The sequence below is a fragment of the Leopardus geoffroyi genome, chromosome A3, assembly GCF_018350155.1.
Source record: "Leopardus geoffroyi isolate Oge1 chromosome A3, O.geoffroyi_Oge1_pat1.0, whole genome shotgun sequence".
Taxonomy (NCBI): domain Eukaryota; kingdom Metazoa; phylum Chordata; class Mammalia; order Carnivora; family Felidae; genus Leopardus; species Leopardus geoffroyi.
In genome coordinates this window covers 27,836,097-27,843,776 of record NC_059336.1, presented here as the reverse complement: position 1 = coordinate 27,843,776, position 7,680 = coordinate 27,836,097, and the positions used below count along the sequence as shown (strand labels likewise).

Sequence of the window (7,680 nt, the reverse complement as noted above, 5' to 3'; positions counted from 1 at the left end):
CTGCCTTTAAAACGGTCTCCTGTCTCCCACTGTGCTGGTGGCCCAACAGTGGAACACTGTCATGGAAAACTTAGGGCCTCCATGACCATCTCGCCAGCAGCAAGAGACAAGGCAATAAGAAAATGGCCCCTGCCCACCTCTGCCATCCGAATCCGCAGCGGGGCATCTAACGGGCGGAACCTAATTCACTGTCATTATCCTGGCTGCAAGGAAGTCTGAGAATGTAGTTTTTAACTCTCTAGCATGCAATACAGAAGGCGCCCCAGAGGGAGATGGGAATCGATGCTTGTTCCCACTATCTAGAACCCGTCCTTCCCTCCTTGACTGGCAGCCATGCAATTTGGGACCTGACCATCAGCTTAAGGGGTGGTCCTGACCGGATGAAAAGTAATGTCACCCCCTAGGGGCTGATAAATGGGGAGGTGACTCAGTTCTGGCCAGTGAAACTTAAGGAGAGGCTCGCTGGGAGCTTTCAGGAAAGTCCGCTTCTCCCTCTCCTTTAAGAGAAAGGAAGCCAAGTCTCTCTTCTCCCTGAACATGAACGAGGAAGCTTATCATCTCATGACCTTGAAGGGAACCAGCCTTAGCATGAAGCCCACCCCCTGGATGGCAAAGCGGAGAGACGAAAAAAGCCCATATCCCTAATGACACCAGGGAGCGCTGACAAAACGTCCCTGAAGCCCGCTCAGGATGCTGCCTCTGGACTTCGCGGCGGTTTGTGACAGGAGTGTCTTTATTGTTGAAGTCCGTCAGCTCAGGCTTGCCCCGCTGTAGCCCTCAGCGCCTCAACTGGCAGAACAATCCATTCTGCTTTTCACAGTCCTCTCAGAGGAAGACCTCCGGGGCTCAGCTCTCCGGTCCTCCATCTAGCAACTTTGCAGGCGCTCGTATCTGCACCCAAGGAAGGAAACTCATTTCCTGTCCCTTCTTGTAAGGTTTGTGTTCCTCAAGGTTCTCTCCTAGGCTCTCCTCCTCTCACTGTACCCTCGGGGGGGGGGGGGGGGGGGAGGGGAATGAGCTCATGACACCCATGGCCTCAGTTTCCACCCACAAGCAGATGGGCACATTCACATTTTCAATTCCAGCCTCCTCTCTAAGCTGCAAATCCGTATCTGCCCGCAGGCCACCTCCACTCCCAATATCCCAACAGCGCGCAGACCAGCCCAAGTCGGAGGCTGCGGTGTGGTTCTCCTCCAGGGTTCCCCACCTCCGAGGATGGCGCCAGCACCCATCCCAGCTTGCAGCCAAAAGACCCAGAAGTCCCCTCTCCCACCTCTGTCTCCCCTGCCCTAGCATCTAATCTGTCACCAGCTTCCTCTCAATTTTCTCCATCCCCACCCTAGTCCACAGCCACCATCAACTCTTACCTGGACAATGGGACCAGCCTTCTCACTGGCCTCCCTGGATCCATTCTGCCTCCCCCACCTCCCTTCCTCTCCTCACAGCAGCCATAGGGTTCTTTTCAAAAATGCAGGATCTTTACTGATCATGTCACTACCACTCCCCCCACTTCTCTACTTAAAACACTTCAACGACATCCTGGGCGGGGGAGTGGAACGCGCTTAGGGTGACTTCTGAAGCCTTCCTTACCTGGCCTGGCTCTTCCAGTCATTCTAGCTGAATCTTCAACCATGTGGCCAGCTGCCTCGCTGCAGCAGTTTTGCTCTCTCCTGCCACAGGGCCTTTGCACAAGCGGTTCTCGCCACCAGTGACGTACTCTATCTGAACTGCTGTCACTGCCACCCTCAGGAGTTAAGCCCCTTTTCATCCTTCATCTCCCAGCTGCATTGTCATTTCCTCAGGGGCCACATGCTCTTCGTTTAGAGCACTTACCATCAGTACGCTTTTCCGTTAATCAGTGTGATTATTTGGTCATTATCTGTCTCCTCCGCCAGACTATAAACTTCACGAGACTGAGAATGAAGTGTCTTTTTTGCTCACCATAAAATCCCCTAGGTCTAGCACAATGCCTAGCCGATAGCAGACGAACGACCAGTAATTATTTTTTAATGAACTACATACATTTAAGTCATAATCAATAATGGCAGCTTATGCTTTAAAAAAAAAAAAAAAAGTCTCTGTCCCTCATGGCCATGGCCGATTGGTTCAAATGTGGGCATCTGGCTAGAATTTGGAAATTTCCTCTCTCTGCCTCTCTGAGTCATAAGACCTGCTAGCTACTTACCACCATCCCTTCTCGCTTTCCTTAGAGAACTCGTTTTAGCTGAGCACATTGCCACGCTGAATGCAGACTACATATCCCAGCTGCCCTTGCGGCCAGGGGTGACCGTGAGACCACGTTCTGACCAAGCACATGCAAGGGAACGTATTATACGGAAGTTCCGAGACAGCCCCCCAAAAAGAAGGGGGTCATGACCTTTTGCCTTTCCACTTCTCTACCTCCCTCCAGGCTGACACTTGAACATCAATCTTAATCCAGAAGGGCAATCTGAGAACAAAAGCCCTACTCTAAAAAGATGGAGTGGACAGATAGAGAGGGTCTGTGCCCCTAGTGACCATGGGGCCACCAACCCAGCCCCAGATTTCCTATTTCCAGACTCTTTTCCATGAAAGGTTACATTTTTAGTGTTTTAAACCTCTCTCGTCTAAGCCTTCTCTTATCAAAAGGTGGAGGTAATCCCTCTGTCAAGCGAGAGACAGAGAAGACATCTCCGAACCCACTTTTCCCTGAGGCCCGGCTTCACCCCACAGTCAAGGGAGCCAAGTGTCCCCATTTCCATTAAGCTAATTCACACTGGCTTTCGTCACTTGCAAAGAAGAATCTTGGCTAACACACTGAGACTAGTCTGGGAGTGCAAAAGCACGGAGAGACCTTCAAGATCTATTATTAATTTAAAATGTAATCAAACAGCTCATATTTATTGAGCACGTACAGTGTGTTGGGCACTGTTCTAAGGACTTTGCCCACGTCCTCTCTCTTCATTCTTCCATCAGCCTTACAAATTAGGTGACATCATTATGGCCATTTTGCAGGTTAGGAAACTGAGGCATAGACAGGTGACTGACTGGCCCAAGGTCACACATCTAGTAAGAGATGTGTGATTTTAACCCAGGCAACAGGAAGAACTATTGGGGATGACCTATGAAATTGGCCCTTTGCCCTAGTTTTATGCCCCTCCCCCCACCAGTAGCAGAGCCTGAGATTCAAGTGCAGGCAGTGTCTTTGGGAGGTGATCCTAGGAACCTGGGGTGGGGGGGGGTGGGGGGTGGGCAAGAGGAATAAGACAGAGAGTGTGTTAGTGAGGTCACTGCTACAACAACAGGGCTGGGTACTGCTGGTGTCTGCAAAGGGTCTGGAAAGTTCCAAATGGTCTGGAATGCCTCTCACAATGTGCCCACCCGTGACAATGGAAGACTGGCTTTTGCCCCCCAGCTCCTGTCCCCAGCAGTGAACACCCTAACATCTCTGGCATGTGCTGGTGAATGAGCAAAGCTCCCGCAGGGATGGAACATGTAGACGACACAGGGAGAGTGGGCTGGGAAGCTGGCAGTGCTGGGTGAGTCCCGGCTTGCACAGAGCTTCCCCCACAACTTCAGCTGAAATCCAAGGTGGGCCAAGAGCCCCTGACACTGACATTCAGGCCTTCACTTCCTCCCTTCCTCAGCAACAAACCTCGCATCTGTCCAGACATCCACCCATCCCTGAGCCCCTCTGAGTGGCTCAAAGGAGGCTGACCTCAGGGGTGTGGCTGACTGGTCTCCTCTGGGCCAGTCGCGGTCACCCCAGTGGGTGACAGGCTCCAGCATCCATGCTTAAGCAGCTCCCACATGGCATGTCTCTGGGGAACATTATTAATGCTGACTCAAGCCAGCCGAACCAGACCCAAGAGAAAGGCTTTAACCCCATCATCGCTGGGGGAGGTTTCTCTCTCTTCTGGACGTGAACTGCTATGGACTGAGTGTGCGTCCCCCCCCCCCCGAAATTCATATGTGGAAGCCTGATCTTCAGTGCGATGGCATGTGGAGGTGGGGTTTGGGGGCAGGCAGAGCCCTCATGAATGTGATGTGTGCCCTTGAGGGCAGAGGCTCAGAGAGCTCCCTCGCCCAGAACACAGCAAGAAGACAGCAGTCTGTGAACTGGGAAGGGGCTCACCCCTCCTTGATCTCAGACTTCCAGCTCCCAGCACTGTGGGAAATGAGCGTTTATTGTTGTAGCCACCCAGTCTACGGTATTTTGTTATAATAGCTAAGTGAGAGCTGAGCTAAGACATAAATGAAGAAGGAGCCTGTCCCCATGGGCACCAGCAGTCATTCTGTGACTATGAGAAGCGGTGTACGTGTGAAACTGTCCCAAGCCCCCAAGGAGATGCCCCGCAGGCACCGAAGCTGCAGGAGACAGAGGCCAACTTCCTGCCTAAGATAAGAACAGGAAACTCAAGGGTTGCTACCAACGACAAAGAGAAGACGGAGAGGAAAACAAGAGAGAGGCAATGAGACCAAAGCAACATGGCAGGATCCTGTACATAGAAATGGACAAACGCATTTCGGGGGCGGGGGCGGGGGGGGGGGGGAGGGGAACCTAAAATGTAATGTTCCTCTTATGGCACCAAAATCCTTTCATCTTCCCAAACATTCAGGAAAGTCCTCTGCATACCCAAACGCCTGGTGTATGAGACACAGAAATGGCAGAAATTTCACATCTTCAGGCCACCCTCAACCAGGGAGGGACAGGAGTCAGTGAGCATATACTCAGCCCCCTGTCCCTCAGAGGGACAGTGCTGATGCACGATGCAGGACACTTCTTCAGAGAGTCCCTAGCAGGAGTGAGCCCTAGTTGCCCACCCAGTTAACCCGCTCATCAGCATATACCCTTTATTGGCATTTCTCCCTGGCATCGCCTCCTACAGTAGATGTGTGTTCCAAAGATGGCCACAACAACACCTCCCACCCACAAGCTCTTTTAGAACCTTCCTATTCCTTCCATCAAGAGACAGTCTCTGTCCCCTTCCCTTCCCTTGAGCCGGGGTAGAGGGAGGACACTTGTGACAGCTCCTGCAAATAGAACACTGCAGGAAGAATGCTATATGACTTCCAAGACTAGATTGGAAAAGGCCATGAAGTTTCTGCCAGGTTCTCTCAGGACACTCACTCTTAGAAGCCAGCTATGAGGAAGCCCAGGCCCCATGGAGAGGCGCCATGGAGGTGTTCCGGCTGACAGGCAATACCGTCCAACAGATGTGTAAATGAAGTCGCCTCCAGATGACTCCAGCCAGAGCCATCAAGTCACTCCCCGCTGTTGCGTCACCTGGCTGATGGCCCAGACGTTGTGGAGGAGAGACAAGCAGCCCCCACCATGCCCCGTCTGAATACTTGACCCACAGAATCTGCGAGCATAGCAAAGTGGTGATTTTATGCCACTGAATTTTGGAGCGGTTTGTTCTGCAGCGGTAGTAACTAGAATATTTCCCCAATAGACTACCTGCGCCCAGGCCTTGTCCCAGCGTCTACTTTTGGGAGAATCCAAAATGAAACACAAAGGTACTGCGTAGAGGCCAGCTCTCCAACTTCCGCCAATGAAGCTACGCCAATCGTGGCCATTGGGCATGGGCATGCGATACAACTCTTGCCAAAAAGATAGGGGGGAAAGGCTCCTGGGCAGGGAAGACCAGTAAGGAATGGTTAGTAAAGCTTTCTTCACTCTCAAAAAGAAGCAACGAGGGACGTCCTAAGCTCTACCTTTGTTGTGTAGTGATGTGAGTGCTTTCAGCTACAGGAGCCTTCTGAGGACCGCAAGGGGCAAGTCAAGGATTAAAAACCTGGGACACAGAGTACGAAAACCGAAGAACCTGCTGCCCACAGTGGCCACACGGGGCCGATGCAGCGGACGCTTAGGTGAATTCTCACAATCCACACTCGTGACAGCTTTGCGCGACGGGCCGTTCACGAGTTCAGGCCCGTCAGTAACCAGCCCAGGCGGCAGCCTCCCCTCCCCACAGGGCGCACGTCTCTGGTTTTCTCCAGGCAAGAGGGTGACTCTGCATTTCCCCCGTGCAGAGGCCAACCAGGGGGAGGAGGAGGAAAATCAAACCAGATAGGCCTGTCTGTCGGTCGCCAGGTCTGAGACCCGCTCCGCCTCCTTGCTTGAGCTCAGGCTGCGACTGCGGCTGTGGAATGTCCTTCCTGCCTGCCTTTTCTTCAGCACTTTGTATGCGCCAAGTACCTTTCTAAACACTTAGCGTGTTACTCTCATCTACTCTCCTGGCGAGCCAGAGAAGAAACTGAGGCAAGAGAAGGGGAGCTACCCTCCCCCACACACGCCACGTCACACAGTTTACCAGGTGTGGCAGAGCCACGATTCAAATGTGACCTCAGAGCCTACACCCTAAACTGTCACCGGCTTCTTCCCTCTCCCTCTCCAAGACCAAGCCCTTTTCCAGTTGGAATGCCTCGGCCGCAGGGACCCTTTCCTGATGCTCTCAGTCAAATATGGCCTCCCCTTCAGCACTCTGGGTGCTCACGATAGAACCAGTCACTTTCCTTGGTTACTGCTGTGTAAACAGACTTACCCCCCACGCTGCCCTCCGTTGGCCGTTATCTCTAAGTGTTCCCATGATCTCCTCACAACCATTTTAAAAGAAGAGAACGCTGAGACTCAGAGAGGTTAAGCAACTTGCCTGAGACCACACAGCTAGGTAGTGACCAAATGGGGATCCAAACCCAAGCATATCTGGGCCAAAGTCCTAAGGTTGCCATAGATGGCTGACCAACACCTGGAATTTAAACCAGGAGCCTCTGCCTACCTCCCCCTGGCCTCGGAAAACACTGGGTGCTGAACCCGGACCAGAGGGGAGAGAGGACTTCGAAGGGGAGAGAGTGGGGCTGGCACTCAGCATATCTGGACCCAAGCCATCACCACCACCCCCTGCAGCCTCGTGTCCACATCCGTAAACAGGTGTCGGTGGCCCTGTAAGTGGCCCCGGGGCTGCAGGCTCGGATGACTTTCGTTTCCAGCTGCCCTACCTTGGAAAAGCAGTGCAATAATTCTGGCCCCAACGCCTACATCGTAGTGGTGCAGCGAGGATGCGATGAGACAGTCCGCGTGTCTGAGGCAGTGCCCACACATTGTCAGCAGCATTCCAGAAGGCTCCTTGTGACAGTTACTTTGGCTGCACAGAGGCAGCCAGCAGAGAAGCACAAAATGCAATCTGGAGGGGCAGCCTGGAGCTGAACCCGGGCTCGGCCACGTTAACTGGCTCCACGACCTCGGGCAAATCATTTAAAGCTCGCCGCGCCTCAGTCTACTTATCTGTAGAAGGGGGATAATGGCCACACCTATCTGGCGGGGTTGTTTGGAGGTTTAAATCAGTTAATACACACGCAAAGCGTGCAGAAGAGTGTCTGCCGGCGCCAGCTTTCGTCCTTTGGCTTCTGTCGGTATTAGTATCACCTCCCTGGCCATCCCGGCAAAGGCTCCCACGGGGCCGGGGCAGCCGCGCACTGCGGCGTTTTGCCGACTCATCCTGGCTCCGCAGGTCCGGCCGCCCCCTCGTCCCCGCCCCCGCCCGCCACGAGCCTGAGTCACCCCGGCCGGTGCGTCAGCCGCGCCCCTCCCGCCGCCCCGCGACCTGCAGACTCACCCTGAGTCAGCCCGCCCGGGCGCTTCCACTCCGGGACGCGGCGCGGCGGAGGGGGAGGCTGCGGGGCGCCCCCCGGCGGACA

At 53.8% G+C, this 7,680-nt stretch overlaps 1 protein-coding gene across 3 annotated transcripts in view; it reads right to left on the bottom strand.

The window, feature by feature from the left end:
* FAM110A (family with sequence similarity 110 member A) overlaps positions 1-7,504 on the bottom strand; it is a 147,485-nt gene extending 139,981 nt beyond the window's left edge. For 2 of the 3 annotated variants that reach the window (XR_006703273.1, XR_006703274.1), the window contains exon 1: positions 6,982-7,504. The gene's annotated coding sequence lies outside the window, so the exon portion shown is untranslated. The remainder of the gene's footprint in view (positions 1-6,981) is intronic. The other variant, XM_045445032.1, reaches the window with a different exon arrangement.
* Between the last annotated feature and the right edge of the window lie 176 nt (positions 7,505-7,680).